Below are 19,549 nucleotides of genomic sequence, written 5' to 3'. Positions count from 1 at the left end.
TTAGGGAAAACAAATAGAAACAGCTATGAGATATCCTACACATCTTTTAGAATGGTTATATTCTAAACAAACACACAAAGTTGAAAATACCAATCCCAGCAAAGATTAACAGGAAAAGTCATTCATTAAAAAAAAAAAAGTTAAAAGAATGGGTAAAAAGTTTAAATATATTTTATTTAATGCAATATATCTTAAAATATTATTTCAACATGCAATTTAAAAATTACAAATTGAATATTTGCACTCATGATTTTCTATCAAGTCTGAAGTCTTGTATGCACTTTACATTGAAACTCGTGACATTAAATGCTCAAACGATACATGTGATCATTGGCTATAGTAGTAGACAAAGCTAGCTGAGCAGGAAAGACTGATGAATACAAACATAATTTTCAGATCCAGGAGACTCTTGACATTTGCAAAAGACACCTAAAGAAATCTTCATGTATCCCCAAATTTGTAAATTCTGCTGTAAAAATATCACTTGCCCTATAAAATAAAGTCTAAGAATAGCTTATATTTCAATTCATGATTCTGCACAGGAAGCTATTTCTCCACTTCTGCCACAAGGCACTTAAGAAAGAAACCCAAAATAAATCATTGTTAATAGCACAGAGACTTCCTCAAGTTCTACTTGTGGTCGCCTTACCTTGGGAGATAGGCAACGAAGAGCAAGTATCAAGTTACTTATGGACTCTGAGTCCCATGATAAGAAAAATAAAAGCACCAATATTGTTCAGTTCAGCACCACCTGACCACATGTATGTTTGTGTCTCACTAAACTCTGTCTCCCCTAGGACAAAGCAGATGAACCAATAATAATTTAAGACCTACTCTAAAAAGTAGGGGCCCATGAGTTAACAGATCAATGAAATGTTAGTTCCTAATTCTGATGAAGCAACCCTGAGGGTGGGGGGATGAGTAGGTGAAGAGCAGGTTCTGTGTCTCAGACAAGTAATAAAGGCGAAAGATGTAGCCCTGCTCAGAGGCAGGGCACCTGCTAAGGCCAGCAGAGACACTAAGGGTGACACCAAGACCACCAACCTAATGTTCTTAAGACTTTCCCAGGCTGCACTTTGATGGAGTTGAAATATCTCCAGCTCAGGCTCCAGTGTGCTCAGTCGCTCAGTTGTGTCTGACTCTTTGCAACCCCAGGGACTGTAGCCCGCCAGGCTCCTCTGTTCATGGGATTTCCAAAGCAAGAAGACTGGAGCGGGTTGCCATTTCCTCAGGCTCTAAGGCCAGGCATTCAAAACAGGAGCTGTTCTCAAACACATCCATGTGGCTGAGAGACCATCTTGCCACGAGGGGAAAACGGGACGAACAGGGAGGAGGGATATTTTGTTCACATTTTCTGCAGGGGTTCTGTGCAATCATTTTGCTCATTCTCATCTCCGCTTTTCTTACATGCTTGGTGTGTTGACTCTTCAATTTTATCTACCCATGTGGACAGACCACAGCTGTCCCACTTGTTTCTATTTTCTATAGCTATTGAAAAAGCCATTCTGAACACACAGGTTGGCCAACACATATGCAAAAGTTTCTTCTGAATCACTCCAAGGTTCATAGAACACTAAAGTAAGCCTGGTTTAAGCAAAGTTTGATGCCCTGCTCCAAAAGGAGTCAATTTTAGCTGCCTCAAATCCTGATACTGGATCCTCCTCCTTGGAAACGTAACATGCATTAAGTATTTTCATTCCATATAGGCTGCCTTCAACTGCACTGAACATTTATTCTGGCCCACAACCCTTTTCTAGGAGCTTATGGAGTTTGCTGATTATATTTGAATTATGCAAAGAGTCTAAAATTCTTGAGCCAACTCTTACTCAGAGTAAAGGTAAGATATATGTCACCAAACCAATACTCTCAACCCACAAAAACAGTAAGCTTCCTTTTGCCTCATGTTTCCTAAGTGTGTCCTGTCTCCTGGGCAGTTTTCATATCTCAAATTAATTTCTTGTCCAATTTAAGCGGTAGGTTTTTCTCCTCCCTCAGGGAGCAGGTTTTCTATTAGCTGGAGTCCCAGCTGAAACTGAGTCCAGTATCCCCTTTTCCTTAATCTGTACTGAGCATACGGCAGATTCTCTTGAATTGCAGATCGGAACCACTGCCAAATTTGTCATTTGTCTAATTTATTCAAAATCTCTATTTTCTAACTAAAAACTGTCACCATCTTGAAGTGCTTCATTCTGTTGTGCACACCAGCATGTAAACACACTTTGCAAGGGACGAGAACAGAGTCTCACAGTATATGTAGGTGCAGGGGGGTATGTCTGAACCATCCCATAGTAAGGTCACTCATTCCCAGCTTAATGGCACCACATGTCACTGAATCCCAGGGGCAGATGTGTTCACACTGCAACCTTCCTGAAGCTGGGATATGTCCTACAATCGATACCTTGTCAACTGTTTGGTAGTCGTTTTTCCTCTTCATGCAATGTAAGATGGTGAAATACCTCATGAGCAATGAGTTCACATATCTGATGAAATACAGAATAAGTCTTTGAAATTAAACCCCTGTAAAATTACCCATCACTACCCGCCACAGACTTTTGGGGCTACATAAGTGAACAGGAGAATCTGAAGTCAAGGAGTGCTGAGTACTTCCTGTGATGGGGATTATGTGCCATGGCAGGGGGAGGTACCCAGGGTTAGAAGAAAAGAGAGGTCAGGGCACTGGGCTGGCTCCCTACCTGGCCTCTGGGCTGGGATTCTGAGAATCAGTGGTTGCTGGCCAGGGGACGGGTAGGAGTGTGTGTGGGTATGTGTGCTTGGTTGCTCGGTTATGTCCCATTCTTTGCGGCCCCATGGACTGTAGCCCACCAGACTCTTCTGCCCATGGGATTTCCCAGGCAAGAGTACTGACTGGCATGGGTGCCATTTTTCCTTACTCCAGGGATCTCTCTGACCCAGGGATCGAACCCTCATCTCTTGCATCTCCTGTACTGGCAGGAGGATTCTTTACCATTAGTGCCACCTGGGCAGCCCTGTGGGTATGTTGGGAGGGTATTATTCCAGACAGAATGAAAGCAAAGAACAAACTGCTTCTCTAGTAGAACTGCAAGGGTGTGTGTGTGTGTGTGCACACGCACGCACATGCACGCAACCAACCATAAGCAGCTGTGCATTCCTACAACTTAAGAACAAGAGCTGTGACCTGGGACACATGCGGACTTATGGGGACCAATCCCTGAAAGCACCTTTAGTTGCTTTTCAGCATTTAGATATACTTTGTAGCTCCTGGAGGGTAGACGTTTGATGCGGTTTATTTCACATGCAGTGATTACCTTCCGTGTCCTGTCTTTGCTAGAGAGTTCCTAATCGACTTTCCATAACAAATGGACACCTGTGGCAGGTCTCTTCGAGGTAACTTCCAATTTTGCAGGATACTAATTTATATAATTTTCTCCTCATTCCATCTTTCTGTTTTTTCAGAGAACAACTTCATCTAGAACTACTACCAGTTTTCAATAGTTGGTTTTATTTTTCTGACATATAACCACAGAACTAATATAAGTTGTATAATTTAGAATCTAGAGATCATTAAGAACAAAGCCCCTTCCTTTTAAACTGGGGACCTGTGATCCAGAGGGAACAAATCAAATTGGCTCCAGTACCAGGACTCAGATACAGGCTTCTGATTAACTGCCAAATGAACAGAAGAAATACACATTTGTCAGAGGTGCTAGGTACCATGTTAAAAAAATAATGTTCCTCCTTCTTATTTTGTTCAATATAGTTTTCATCTTTTCCCCCAAAAGTTTATCTCTAGTCACTTTCTCTTGGGCTTCCCTGGTGGCTCAGACGGTAAAGGACCCCCTGCACTGTAGGAGACCTGGGTTTGATCCCTAGGTTGGGAAAATGCCCTGGAGAAGGAAATGGCTACCACCTCCAGTATTCTTGTCTGAAAAATTTCATGGACAGAAGAGCCTGGTGAGATACAGTCCATGGGGCTAGAAAGAGTTGGACAGTACTGAGGAACGAACACTTACCCCCTTTTCTCACGTCTAGAAAGATTCTTTCCCACATAGAGAAGGAAAAGTGTTTTAAATATAAATGTCTAAATAGTTTCAGTAGAAATGGGAAAAACTAAAGCAATTCTGCTTTATTGACTATGCCAAAGCCTTTGACTGTGTGGATCACAATAAACTGTGGAAAATTCTGAAAGAGATGGGAATACCAGAACACCTGATCTGCCTCTTGAGAAATCTGTATGCAGGTCAGGAAGCAACAGTTAGAACTGGACATGGAACAACAGACTGGTTCCAAATAGGAAAAGGAGTACATCAAGGCTGTATATTGTCACCCTGTTTATTTAACTTATATGCAGAGTATATCATGAGAAATGCTGGGCTGGAAGAAGCACAAGCTGGAATCAAGATTGCCGGGAGATATATCAATAACCTCAGATATGCAGATGACACCACCCTTATGGCAGAAAGTGAAGAGGAACTCAAAAGCCTCTTGATGAAAGTGAAAGTGGAGAGTGAAAAAGTTGGCTTAAAGCTCAACATTCAGAAAACGAAGATCATGGCATCCAGTCCCACCACTTCATGGGAAATAGATGGGGAAACAGTGGAAACAGTGTCAAACTTTATTTTTGGGGGCTCCAAAATCACTACAGATGGTGACTGCAGCCATGAAATTAAGAGACGCTTACTCCTTGGAAGGAAAGTTATGACCAACCTAGATAGCATATTCAAAAGCAGAGACATTACTTTGCCAACAAAGGTTCGTCTAGTCAAGGCTATGGTTTTTCCAGTGGTCATGTATGGATGTGAGAGTTGGACTGTGAAGAAGGCTGAGTGCCGAAGAATTGATGCTTTTGAACTGTGGTGTTGGAGAAGACTCTTGAGAGTCCCTTGGACTGCCAGGAGATCCAACCAGTCCATTCTGAAGGAGATCAAGCCCTGGGATTTCTTTGGAAGGAATGATGCTAAAGCTGAAACTCCAGTACTTTGGCCACCTCATGCGAAGAGTTGACTCATTGGAAAAGACTCTGATGCTGGGAGGGATTGGGGGCAGGAGGAGAAGGGGATGACAGAGGATGAGATGGCTGGATGGCATCACTGACTCAATGGATGTGAGTCTCAGTGAACTCCAGGAGTTGGTGATGGACAGGGAGGCCTGGCGTGTTGCGATTCATGGGGTCGCAAAGAGTCGGACACGACTGAGCGACTGATCTGATCTGATCTGAAAGCAATTCCTCCAGGCATAACTAACTGCATTTATTGTTATTATTCCAATATTGATTCATCAAAATGTGTTCACACATAGTTGAGAAAAAGGGTTCCCTGTGGAGGGTGGGAAGTTGAATCATCTTCTATCCCTTCAAAAGCCAAACATTAGTTAAAGTAATGTGATTCTGACTAGTTTTTATGGGTGCTTTTCCTATGTCTCAGATATCACCCAGCTCTCCCTTTCAGATTTTGATAAGGTTATGACTACTTGAGCACTGCATATAACTTTAAATGGGTTCTGTTTGCAGTTGAGTTTGAGTCTCCTGCAAATGATTTTTTGACATTTCATAAATTCAGAAGCAAATGTGAAACACCATCATGATTTAATTTTATGAGTCACGCTTTAATTTTGTGAGTCAGCAAATCATATGGGAGGAAAGCAGAATTCTAACCATATTCAAGGCAGCTAAAAGATGGATGACTTTTCATTTAAACCTACATGTGCAAGTCTCTATTAAAATTTGCATTTTCTGTTAATGAATTGTGGCTTAGGATATTTTTAAACGATTATTCACATTTCAAAACGGCTCAAATATTATATCCAGGCATTAACCAAGCTTAGTAACTCCCTAACTCTATTAAAATCACATCCTGAAGTAAATATTTCCAATGCCGATATAACTTGTCTCCCAATATTCTGCTTAGTATAAAATAAAAGCCTGTAAGCCCATGATCATGATACAAGCTTATCCCTCTTCCACTTGTGTGCCAAGTCATTTCAGTTGTGTCTGACTCTTTCGCAACCCTGTGCAATCACCAGGCTCCTCTGTGCATGGGAGTCTCTAAGTAAGAATACTGGAGTGGGTTGCTGTTTCCTACCCTAGGGGATCTTCCCGATCCAGGGATCAAACCCTGGTCTTTTATGTTTCCTGCTTTGGCAGGTGGGTTCTTTACCACCAGCGCCACCTGGGAAGCCAAACTGAAGTGTGGCTTGCCCATCTTATACTTGGCTCACCTGTACAACAGTAGATGAAGCTAGCTGACATCTAGGTTGCTCTTAATCACAAAACCATAAAGCTGATTTTAATTATTTTTAGAGGATGGGATTCCCTCGTAGCTAAGTTGGTAAAGAATCCACCTGCAGTGCAGGAGACCCCAGTTCGATTCCTGGGTTGGGAAGATCTGCTGGAGAAGGGATAGACTACCCATTCCAGTATTCTTGGGCTTCCCTGTAGCTCAGCTGGTTCTTTAATCTGCCTGCAATGCAGGAGATCTGGGTTCAATCCCTGGGTTGGGAAGATCCCCTGGAGAAGGGAAAGGCTGTCCACTCCAGTATTCTGGCCTAGAGAATTCAGGACTATACAGTCCATGGGGTAGCCAAGGGTCAGACACAACTGAGCAACTTTTACTTAAGAGAAAGCTTAGAGATAATAAACACAACATGTTCCTTTTTAAAGATAAGGAAATTGGGTTTCTAGAAATAGAGACTTCTTGGAGGTCAGGTTAAAGATCAAGTTTACATGGAGCAATTCTGAGCCCCAAACACTAGTCAGCCAATTAGCAACCTGATGTTCTCCTGAGTCTCTTCCTCTCTTCTAAGAGATGTCTCTCAAAGGCAATTACCAAATACACCATCTCATACTTAAAGAAACTTAAAAAAGCTAACGTATTCTCTAAAAGTCTTTCATCCTTAATATTAATTTTAGTTAAAAATAATATGGCCCCGTGAAATAAACTAAAAACAAAATAACCCCCAAACTCAAATTGCTCACAAGGGGCATGATCTAGGTCTTGCTATTCTTTCTCTTGCTTACAACCCTGCTTGTATAGGAGAATCAAGGGTGAATTTTGTGCTGTGACAAAAATCATGATGGCAATAACAAGGCTGGCACTGAAAAACCTCAAGGGAATCTACAAGAGCAGATAATATGAAATGGATGAGAAGACTGGAAACAGAAAAAGAACAAACAGTGTATCTTTGCTAAAGAAAGGATTTTTTAAAGACCTTGCTGTATAAATTATACTCACCTTTGATTTTATTTACTTTGGGATATGTAACTTTCAAATGCAATTTAGCAAATGGATTTTAATTTCTGGTATTTATAGTGCCTTTTCTCTAAAAGCTTAACCTCACAAGGTGAACAATGAAGGAACACGCTACTCAGACAAAGGTCTCAGTCAACTTCTGTCAAGAAATACTAGACTCCATGGGCCTTCCCTGGTGGTCCAGTGACCAAGACTCTATGCTCTCAATGCAGGGGGCCTGGACTCAATCCCTGGTCAGGGAACTAGATCCACACGCTGCAGCCAAGAGTTTGCACGCCACAACTAAAGAACTCGAGAGCTGCAACTAAGACCAGCCGAATACATAAATTAAAAAAAAAAAAGAAATACTAGATCCTTGACTGCCAGCACACAGCGTCATTAAATGATGGGAACACATTTTTTTTTTTTAATTTTAACACTGCATTTTAAAACTGTGATATAATTTTTTGAAAGATTAATCTGAGATAGACATATTTTCTCATCCAAGACTGTGTTGTCCAGTACATCAGCCACTAGCCAAATGTGGCTATTGAGCAACTTGGAAATATGGTTAGTTTGAATACAGATATGCTTTCAAATAAAACACACACTATATTTTGAAGACTTAGTAATCCCAAAAGTAATGTGTCCAATAAGAAATTTATATTTCATACTTATTTATATTTTATGTTGCTAAAATTATTATGTATTTTATATTGATGTATGTATATTTAAATTTTATATAATTAGATTGCTATATTATATATATATATTTATATTATATGTTATAAATTACATTTATACGTATTTATATTTTATATATGTATTTTTATATTTTATGTTGAAATAATATTTTGGATATATTGCATTAAATAAATATATTATCTAATTTTCCCTGCTTCTTTTTAGTTGTTTCAATGTGTTCACTAGAATGTTTTAAATTAGATATGTGGCTGCCCTTACGTTTTTATCACATAGCTTTTGTCTAAGGCATTAAGTAAAGCAGCAAAGAGCCAAAAATTAATTCTCAGGTCACCAATATTCTATACATACATAAATATTTTAAAGGGTTTTCTCCCCAGAATCTGACAATTATCCTGTCAGATATGTCATTACAGAAATAAAATCTCACTTATATATGTACATAAACTATATATATATATGTGTGTGTGTATATATACATGTATACATAGTCTTTTTAAATGATCTTCAATATAGTCTTTTAAAATGACCTACAATCTGCATTTTCACAATAAGTTGCTTTAAAAAGATCAAACTCTATATGCAAAATGTACTATTTCTTTTAAATCAGATTTATAAAAATGATTTAGTGAAGTGGATGAACTACCATTAGATCATCAAAAGTGAGAAGATAAATCAATCACTCTTACTATACACACACACATACAGAAGCACACATATAAATACCTACAAATATAAAATGCATACATTTATAAATGAAATGTACATAATTCATATACAAATATGAATGGCTAATATTATAAGTGTGAAGGAAGACAAAAAATATGAATGCAGTGATGACACCTCTATGAAATTACACATAAGCATAACGTCAACGATCAGAACAATCTGCAAGATACTACTGTTTATAAAGTTCTCGTTCTTTAAGGTTAAATTCACAACTTAAAGCTTCTTACAGAAATGACCAAGTAATTTCTTAGGCCTCCACAGATCAGTCAGAGGGAGCAGAGGACTTACAGATTATTCAGTCCTATTTTCTCCTTCAGAGATAAGCTAATGGAGGCCCAGGATGGAAGAAAATGTCCGAAGGCATAGAGTAAGCCTTTTCCATTAGTTTTAAATTACCGAAACACACAGACACCAGTATGTTGTTTATAAAATGTCTACGCTGTGCACAGGTCCTGTAAATAAACCAGCATGACCCCTTCCTCTGGAAATGGCACAGATTCACGGACTTTGTTTGGTGAAGTAGTCCCTAAATCATGTTGGCGTTTGTGCTAGCTTAAGAGCAAGGGACCCAGTGGCACCAGTGGTAAAGAACCACCTGCCAGTGCAGGAGACATAAGAGATGTGGGTTTGATCCCTGGGTCAGGACGATCCCCTGGAGAAGGAAATGGTAACCCACTCCAGTATTATTGCCTGGAGAATTCCATGGACAGAGGAGCCTGGTGGGCTGCTGTCCATGGGGTCCTGAAGAGTGGGACACAACTGAAGCAACTTAGCACGCACGTGCAAGGGCCAGGGATGAAGACAGCCTAGGAAGGGGAGGGAGACGCAAGAGGGGGACCTTCAAATAAAAGTCAACAGTAAAGGGAAGCAGGAGACAGCTCTGTGTTTTCATGTGCCTCGATTAGCAGAGCCACCCTCGCCTAAACTGGGTCATCTGGTGGTGTTATCCGAGAACTAGTAAGAGATCTCTTTTCCAAGTTCTTGCTACTTTCTTAGGGAAGAGGTTTACTGAACTAAATAACAGCAGTAGAACTGCTATTACTAATATGAATTATTAATCATTAATTATAACAAATAAGGCACAAGACCAGTTCTTCTGGTGGGAATCAGGAAAGACAGGACCATTGGGCATACACCTGGTCAGGCAGGTGGAACAAGCAGGAAGAACCACCAGGAAGTAGCCCAAAGGCACAGAGCTTCAGGTCAGGCGTGCTGAGAAGAGAGAAGCAGGAAGCAGAAAGAGGGCAGGGGTTTGGCGCCAGTGCAAGTTTACCTACTCCACCGTGGTGCCTGCGCTGCCTCTGGCAACGCGGAGAGAAAAGCACTAGATACAAGGTCACTCGGCTCCTGGCCTTCAGGGAGCAGGAGGTAGAGGAGACTCCCCAGGAAGACGATGACCAGGCTCCCCCTCACGCTCTACGGGGAGTCATGGCCCGGGGCATGGCACTGGGCCCTTTCTCCCACAGCTTCCTCTCCTCACCATTACTCATTTTGGGGACCATCCATAGCCACGGCTGTTCCTTCCTCTTCACAAGGGACCGGTCTCACCCTCTTGCCCCTTCCCACCTTATTCCATCTATTATTCCTTCTCTTTCAAGTCAATCAACCTCCCTGTCTGCCTTCAACACATATTCTTCAACCTCTTTCTTCCTCCAGTCACCATCCTCTTCCTTCTCTTCACAAAGGGACGTGTTCTAAGCCCACAGTGTGCTTCCTTCCTCCACCACACCAGAGGAAGGTCTTCACCATGAGCCCAACAAAGGTCCTCCTCTCATTTGACCTTTGACTAAGCTCCCCTTCCTCTATTTCTCAGTAAACACTCTCTACACTTTGGCAACTTTTCAGTTTTCTTTGTTGGCTCCTTTCCCTCTATGTGTGCACCTTTTGAATATCAATGATCTACAAGGTTCCAGGACTTCCCAGGTGGTTCAGTGGTAAAGAATCTGCCTGCCAATGCGGGAGATCCAGGTTCTATCCCTGGGTCGGGAAGATCCCCTGGAGGAGGAAATGGCAACCCACTCCAGCATTCTTATTTTTTTTTTAATTTAATTTTATTTTTAAACTTTACAAATTGTATTAGTTTTGCCAAATATCAAAATGAATCCGCCACAGGTATACATGTGTTCCCTATCCTGAACCCTCCTCCCTCCCCATACCATCCCTCTGGGTCGTCCCAGTGCACTAGCCCCAAGCACCTAGTATCTTGCATCGAACTTGGACTGGCAACTCATTTTATACATGATATTATACATGTTTCAATGCCATTCTCCCAAATCTTCCCACCCTCTCCCTCTCCCACAGAGTCCATAAGACTGTTCTATACATCAGTGTCTCTTTTGTTGTCTCGTACACAGGGTTATTGTTAGCATCCTTCTAAATTCCATATATATGCGTTAGTATACTGTATTGGTGTTTTTCTTTCTGGTTTACTTCACTCTGTATAATAGGCTCCAGTTTCATCCACCTCATTAGAACTGATTCAAATGTATTCTTTTTAATGGCTGAGTAATACTCCATTGTGTATATGTACCACAGCTTTCTTATCCACTCCAGCATTCTTGCCTAGAGAATCCCATGGACAGAGGAGCCTGGCAGTCGCAAACCTTGGCTGTCTTCTATTACACTCTACTTGCTCTCTGTAGGTGATTTAATTCACTTCTGTGGCTTCCTCCAACAGCTGTATGACTTCCAAAATTAAACCCCTCTCCAGAGACTACAGTGGGAGGATCAAAATGTAGATTTGGCACTCTGGGGGGTGTGTGTGTGTACACATGCTCAGTTGTGCCTGACTTTTTGTGAATGTGGATCTGGTGCTCTGGGGTGTGTGTGTGTGTGTGTGTGTGTACACATGCTCAGTCGTGTCTGACTCTTTGTGAATGTGGATCTGGTGCTCTGGGGTGTGTGTGTGTGTGTGTGTGTGTGTGTGTGTGTACACATGCTCAGTCATGTCTGACTCTTTGTGAATGTGGATCCAGTGCTCTGGGGTGTGTGTGTGTGTGTGTGTGTGTGTGTGTGTACACATGCTCAGTCATGTCTCTTTGTGAATGTGGATCTGGTGCTCTGGGGTGGGTGTGTGTGTGTGTGTGTACACATGTTCAGTCGTGTCTGACTCTTTGCGAATGTGGATCTGGTACTCTGGGATGTGTGTGTGTGGGTAGTGTGTGTGTGTGTGTGTGTACGTGTTCAGTCGTGTACAACTCATTGCGACCCCATGGACTGCAGCCCCGCCAGGCTCCTCTGTCCATGGGATTTCCCAGGCATCAATACTGGAGTGGGTAGCCATTCTCTTCTCCAGGGAATCTTCCCAACCCATGGATTGAACCTGTGTCTCCTGCATTGCAGGTGGATTCTTTACAGTCTGAGCCACAAGGGCAGCTGCTGGCGCTCTGGAGAGGGGTTTAAATTGCCAACTCCCTCCGGTCATCTTCACGGATGTCCAACAGGCATTTCAAATTCAGTACCTCTAAAATTCTCTCTCTCCATCTCCACCCCCTCAATTTTTCTCCTTCTTGTGGTCCCAGTGCTAATCACCAGCAGGAAATCTACTGAGTGGCCCAAACTTGACTTCTCATCTTTTGTAGCCAGTCTCCCAGGCCTCTTCATCCTACCTCCTAAGAAGCTACTAAACACATCTCTTCCTTTTAGATTCACAGTCAGGGCTTAGTCTAGGCCTTCAGAGGCAAAACCATCCTTGTATCTACCCATTCTAATCTTTTACACCATTGTCTGAACTCTTTGTATAACATGCAAATCCTCCTGCTAATGCAGGAGACATGGGTTCAATCCCTGTGTTGGGAAGATACCCTGGAGGAGGAAATGGCAACCAGTCCAGCATTCTTGCCTAGGAAATCCCATGGACAGAGGAGCCTGGTGGGATATAGTCCATGGGGTTGCAAAGAAGTGGACACAACTCAATGACTAAACAACAACTTAACCTTACCTCAAGACTCTCCACAAATGTCACCTCCTCACTTCCCCAACCCAACACCTGTCCTCCTTCTCCCCAGGGGCCTTCTACTCCTGCCCTCCCCACTAGAGAATTAACTGCCCCACACCAATGCTGGTGGTGCTCTGCAGTCCCATTATTCTCCTGCAATGAGCTGATTACATCTGCATCACCCCTCCCCCACAAAACATACACACATACTAGCCCTTCCCAGGTGGCTCAATGGTAAAGAATCCAATGCAGGAGACGCAGGTTTGATCCTTGGGTCAGGAATATCCTCTGGAGGAGGAAATGGCAACCCACTCTAGTATTCCTGCCAGGAAAACCCCAAGGACACAGAAGCCGGGCAGCTACAGTCCACGAGGGCATGGAGTCCGACACGACACACATGCATGCCCCTGCACTGGCCTGCAAGTCCTCTGAGGGGAGGAATCCTAGCTGGTTCATCTTTGTCTCCTTACGCCAAGCACAGAATCTGAAACACAGCAGGCCTTCAGCAAATATGTGCTGGATAAAGGGCAGTAATAATGTACTGCCCTTTACATGTGTGAAGCACCGAACAGAGTCACGCCCATATCAGAAGGGCATACAGCCCATTTTGCAAGTGAGACACAAAGGTGAAATAATTTGCCCAAAGTCAACAACTAGTAAATGAAAGGCCACTTTTGCCTTTTGAAATCCTGTTTCTCAGCACTCCACTCTACTCCTGGACCAAAGGGTAGGATAATGGGCTTGTTGTTAGTTTGTCGTTCAGTCGCTGAGTTATGTCTCTTTTGTGACCTCATGGACTGTAGCCCACCAGGCTCCTCTGTCCATGGGATTTCCCAGGCAAGACCACTGGAGTTTGTTGCCATTTCCTTCTCCAGGGGATCTTCCCAACCCAGAGCTCTAACGCTGGTCTCTTGAGTCTTCTGCATTGGCAGGTAGATTCTTTACCACTGAGCCACCAGGGAAGCTCGGATAATAGGCTCAGCTTCTGTAAAAAAAAAAAAATCTCTCCTAATCACAGGCTCAGGTGCTATGCTACTCCCAAATCCATAGGTGCCATTGTGCTTATACGCAACAAAACCTTGAAGACTCCTGGCGGCTCTCAGGGTTCCTACCAAGAAGAACAAGGAGTGCCATTTATCACAAATAGCTCCTTGGTCCCTGGCCTAGGAGGCACTATCCCAGAAACATGCAGAGAAGGCTGAATTTCCCCTAAGTACCATTAGGTTTTCATGCCCTGTTCTGGGAACAGAGAAGTGAGTGTGAGAGATCATGATGATTGTGAGCAACAGAATGGATTTTAATGTGTGGTCTGGGAAAGCAGCTGCAATACTTTATAACCACTTCTTGCACAAACACTCTCACCACAGAATGAGAGGGACCTACCACTCTCTAGTCTAGACTCTCAGGGTTAGTAATGTACCGTTATCTATATACTCATTGGTCACCACTGAATACGTATACCTCGTGTATCCGACCCCATGGTAATTCATTGCATTCACTTGTCTTTTTCAGGCATCCTCTTTCGATTCTATGTACTTTCTGTAAAATGTCTTCTAAAAATGACCCTTTTACTTTCCTCTAATTCTAATAGCTTTTTAACATCAGTCCCTTATTTTCTACTAGTATCTCCACCAGCTCTCCATGACTGTATAGCACAAAATTGAAATGAGTCCTGTGCTTACCCTGATTAATACATTTAAGCCTCTCAACTCACAGGTGATCAAACTTGCCCAAGGTCATTCAGACAGTAAGGGACACGCATGCACATTGGGCTCCAGGCCTGAGGACCAGTATTCCCTCCCTCTGTACACGTGGGTACTGTGTGGGAAACTCTCCCTCCATTCATCACCTTTTCTGACCTGCCAAATTCTTACTGGCCCTAAGGCTTAACTCAAGGGTCACCTCCTCCATGAATCTTCTCATTTTTCTCTACCCTCTTCCCCACCAGGGTTGGGTGTCTCTGCCCCGGGCTTCATCGCTCCCTACCTTTCCTGAAGTGTCATCGTCCCCTTACCCACTGGTCTCCCACACTAGGCTACAGGCTTCTCCAGAGCAGTGAAGGGCCTGGGTCTCGCCTTGGGATTCCCAGCACTGGAACGATGAATGGCACATGACTCACGCAACAAATGCTTGCTGAAAACTGAGCGGCAACCCCTCTTCTCTGATTTGACCGCAAGCCTGATGAATGACATCATCTAACCAGCAGGAGAGACTTCACATCAGGAGCAATGCCATTTTCTCAACTCTCCAAGAACTCATTCTCTCACCAGGTTTACAATGAAACATGTAGCTACTATTAGTTGAGGAACTAGCACTTCTCAGACACCAATATGAATGCTCTGTGCACACTATGCTTATCCTGGCAACACTGTCCAGGGGACATCATCCTCATTTTATGGCTGAAGCTCAAAATCAGTTACTTATCCTAATTGGCCGAGAGTCATACAGAAGTTTAAAAGTGTGTATAAAACACCTTAGAGTCATCTGTATCCTGTAGAGATTCACTGAAATCTGAAATTACTTCAGTGCATTAATTGGGATTCTAGAATCATGAAAGCATGGTCAACTAGGATTTATAGAGGTTCAAGGAAGTTCTACCATATGCATTATCCAGAGTGGCAAATCATGGCCGTAGTCCTCATTTTCCTAAGCAGATAGATAGGGATTTATAACACCTATTTACCTCAAAGGGAATTGACTATCAAAGGTCATATCTGCCAAAATGCTTTGTTAAAGAAAAGGGCAGAGGCCCATCTTAGTATACTCTGCTGCATAAAATGCTTGGTGCAGTGTTTCTCAAAGACTGGGCTTCCCAGGTGGCTCAGTGGTAAAGAATCCCTCTGCCATTCATGCAGATGTGGGAGATCCGGGTTTGATCCCTGGGTCAGGAAGATTCCCTGGAGAAGGAAACGGTAACCCACTCCAGTGTTCTTGCCTGGGAAATCCCATGGAGAGAAGAGCCCGGTGGGCTACAGTCCATGGGGTCACAAAGAGTCAGACACCACTGAGTGAGCATGTTCTCAAAGATCAGTGGGAGAAGCCTGGGGCATCAGAGCTACCTGAGGTGTTAACAGCAGATGGGAGATGCCTGGCTGGGAATCCACACTTAACAAGCCCCCACATGATTCTATCAGACAGAAAAGTTTAATAATTACCAGCTTAGGACAATGTTTCTCTAACTTTAATGTACACAGGACTCACTTGGGGATCTTGTTAAGAAGAGATTCTTCTTCAGTGGACATGGGGTCAGGGGAGGGTGGGTTGAGATTCCACCTGTCTTATAAGCTCTCAGGGAAGTCAATGTTGCTGGTCCATGGATCACATTTGAGTGCCAGGTGTTTAGAAGATCTACCCCTAATGGAACAAATTAGCTTTGCTTTATTCCTCAACCACAGACTGCATTCTCCAACTTTAGGGAGGATTCCATAAAGCCCAAATTCTCAGTATTGGTACAAAATCACTGCAACAACTCAAAACCAACTGGAATGCATTCTCTATCATGAGGGAAAGGCAGCAGCATCCTTTTCAGATATAGACAGCACATATGTTTAGCATGTGAAAAAATAATTTACTATTACTTGAGTCCTGCTGTGTGTGTGTGCTCAGTCCTGTCCAACTCTTTGTGACCCCACAGACTATAACCTGCAAGGCTCCTCTGACAATGGGATTCTCCAGGCAAGAATATTGGAGTGGGTTGCCATTTCCTTCTTCAGAGGATCGTACTGACCCAGGGATCGAATCGCATCTCCTGCATTGGCAGGCAGATTCTTTACCACTAGCACCACCCAGGAAGCCCAACTTGAGTCCTATTTACTGTGAAAATCCTTATATATATATAAATATAAATGTAATTCCTGCTCTATAGATAAGCAAATAAGGACCTGGAAAGCTGAAGTAACTTGCTCAAGGTCATGTGGCTAATTATGTGTTGCAGCTGGGGCTCCAATCCTGCTCCACTGGGATCCAAAGCCTGTCCTTGCCCATCCTCCATGGCAGTAGATATGACAGTGGTATAAAATGTGACAGCCTGAGTGGGGGGGAGGGGGAATGTTCCTCCTATACTGGTATTTGAGTTTAAAGGCTTTACTGAGGCAGATTCTGGATGGGGGTGAAGAAGGGAAAAAGGTGAATTAATCAGTGATCTATGTTGCCTCATGGACATAAACATACAGATGGCATCCTTGTCCATGGTTCCCTTAAATCTGAAAGTGCAGATGGAATAAAAAGGACATTAGTAGCCAGTGCACTGATCCTAAATGTTCCCACCCACCCTCAGGCTTCCAGGTGTACAGCTCAACCAATAAAGAGGAAAAATTCTTCCTGATCCTTGTGGCCTATTAACTTTACCACTTTCTCCTGTATGAGGTTTCTGTAACTTAAAAAGTTCACATGGAAACAGGTTGACCCTGCTATGTCATTTCACAGTTGCCACACCTCTTTCTCTGATAAACCTGCTGGGACCTGAAAAAAAAAGTGTACTCTTTAGTCAAATACACTGAAAATGCAGCAGTTTTGAAGGTTTTTTGAGTAACAAAATTTTCTGTCTTTTTCATAAGCCTGACGTGGAGAGAAATGCATGGCAATAAAGATGCTCAGAGAAAGCAGTCAGATAGACACAAAATGGATCAAATGAAGGAATGAGCTATAAAATAAAGTTTCCAAGCATTTACTATCCGGTGTCTTTTGGTTGAGTGTCCACAATCAGCTTTTTAGCCTTGGGTCTCTCCACTATTATAATCAGTATTCAACAGCTTAACTGTCATTTTCTAAAGGTTCCTCTATAATAGCAGTACAACTCTTTACCTATTTAATGCAAAAAACAATATAATTAGAAAGCTGCTGCTGCTAAGTCGCTTCAGTCGTGTCCAACTCTGTGCAACCCCATAGACGGCAGCCCACCAGGCTCCCCCTTCCCTGGGATTCTCCAGGCAAGAACACTGGAGTGGGTTGCCATTTCCTTCTCCAATGCATGAAAGTGAAACGTGAAAGTGAAGTCGCTCACATCTCCTTAAATTATATATATATAGCAGTCAAAGAATTTTGCCCCTATGGTATGTATTCTCTAAGCATGATGTTTCAAAAACAAAGACTGAAACCTAAAACAAACAAACAAAAAAGAAAACGGACTTGAAAACTTACTTAAAAGTAAAAAAAAAAAAAAAGTGTGTGTGTCTTGAACAGAATGTAAGAAACAGAATCTGGACCACTGATTACAAACTAGTGGGCATTTCCTATTTCATTCCCTCAGCCCAGAGAACAGTTCAGATCTCAAAAAAAAAAAACCAAACTAAAGGTCTTCAGAAACCAACTTGGTATTTTTCTGGCGAGTTTTTACTGAAATGTTTGGACATGGACATGTTTGCAATGAGTCATAATTTATAGGACATTAATGGCCAATGCCTTCTGTGCTTTTCTTCCTACATTCAATATCATTTTCAAACCAGCTGGTAGTACATTTTCCAGGCCCTGATAATTTTTATAAAGTTACCAGATCTCAGATACTAAGGCTGCCACCCAGCACCCTTTCTCGTGATAATTTTTTATGGTATCTAGAAGAGAACCCAATTCCCTTTCTAAACTATATGCCTTTCGCCAGGGAAAAGGCTCACGCACCGTTTTTAAGATGCCCAAAGAGAAGCTGAGGGGCCTTTGGGGGCACGCCAAGTCAAAAGGCAACGGGAAAGGTTAATGGACAGTCGCTCTGGGCAAAGGCAGACGTAATAACAGGATATGTTCGTTTCTAGAGGAAGCAGGAAAGCGCGAGGCAGGAAAGGCGGCGTCAGCGGCACCCAAAGGAAACGGGCGCGCGGGGGTTCGCGGCGACCTGGCCTGCTTAGGGGCTCCCGCTCCAGTCCGGTCCGAGGCTCGGAGCACCTCACCCGGGGCGGGGGAGGGATCCACCTCAGGCCTCCTGGTATGAGTGCTTCTAGTGCTCCCTCCCACCTCCGCCAAAGATGGGGAATGGGGAGAAGAGAAAAGCCGAACACCGGGAGCTGCGGCAGGTGAACTCGGCAACAAGTCAAGTCCCGGCCCAAGAGGGACCGCGGGGGTCCTGGGGCCGGAAGGGCCGGGGAGGCGAGGCCCGGAGCGGGTGGGGCGGGCGGGAGGGGGAAGGGTGCTGCCGACGCGGAGTCCAGAGAGGCGGCCGGAGCCGGGAACGCTTCCCTCCCGCTGCCCCGGGGCGGACGCGCGCTCTCGAGGCGCGCGCCTCCTCCAGACCTTCCCAGGCCCCAGGGCGGAGGCGGGGAAGGGGAAGGGGCTGTGGCGGTGCCCGCACGGGGATGAGGGCGCAGGAGGAGGCGACCTGTATGTCACCCAGCGCGCGGAGGGCAGGGTTGGCAGCCCCAGGCTGGCGCCCCCGACCGCCCCGGCTGCCGGGAATCTCCCGCGGCAGCCTGCCGCCCGCCCGGCTCGCCCCCGCCCGGGCCCCGGAGGGCAGGTACCTCGGAGCCCCGGCCCCCGGGAGTCTCCCGGCCGCGAACGGAGCGTTCCTCCTGCTCCCTCATCCGACGTCAGCGTCAGCAGAAGGCGAGGGAAGGGGGCGGAGGGAGCACAGGAACCGGTCCTTCCTGCGGCGGAATAGCAGCCGGCGGAGCCCGTGCGCGCCGCAGCGCAGCGCAGCGGTCGGGGGGAGCGGGCGCCCTCGCCTCCCAGCGAGCTCCTAGGGCCGGGACCCCGCCGTCGCCTCCCCTCCCTGTTTCTCCCCTCCGAGGACGCCCAGCGGGCGACCCCTCTCAGCAGGACCCCGGGACCCAGAGGAGGGAGGGGCCGATGGCCTCACCTTGTTTGGGGCGGGTCCGGGATGGGGGGAGTGAGTCTCCTTCTCTCTACTCCCTCGGGTCCTTCCTCGACCCCCATCTCCTGGGGTGCCCCCCGCTTGGATCTACCGCCCAGGGTGACCCCGCCCCGGCTCTCCCGCAGGTGTTCCACGTGTCCATAGAATTTGCGTCACAATGACCTGGCCGACAGGTGGTAG

At 44.5% G+C, this 19,549-nt stretch overlaps 1 protein-coding gene across 12 annotated transcripts in view; it reads right to left on the bottom strand.

Moving 5' to 3' along the window:
- ICA1 (islet cell autoantigen 1) overlaps positions 1-19,549 on the bottom strand; it is a 163,595-nt gene extending 144,046 nt beyond the window's left edge. For 4 of the 12 annotated variants that reach the window (XM_027540060.1, XM_027540068.1, XM_027540071.1 and 1 more), the window contains exon 1: positions 19,017-19,157. The gene's annotated coding sequence lies outside the window, so the exon portion shown is untranslated. Of the gene's footprint in view, positions 1-19,016; positions 19,159-19,354 lie in introns of those variants that run through there. The other 8 variants (XM_027540065.1, XM_027540066.1, XM_027540067.1 and 5 more) reach the window with 7 other exon arrangements.

The sequence above is a fragment of the Bos indicus x Bos taurus genome, chromosome 4, assembly GCF_003369695.1.
Source record: "Bos indicus x Bos taurus breed Angus x Brahman F1 hybrid chromosome 4, Bos_hybrid_MaternalHap_v2.0, whole genome shotgun sequence".
Classification (NCBI taxonomy): Eukaryota; Metazoa; Chordata; class Mammalia; order Artiodactyla; family Bovidae; genus Bos; species Bos indicus x Bos taurus.
This window is presented reverse-complemented; position numbering and strand designations above follow the sequence as displayed.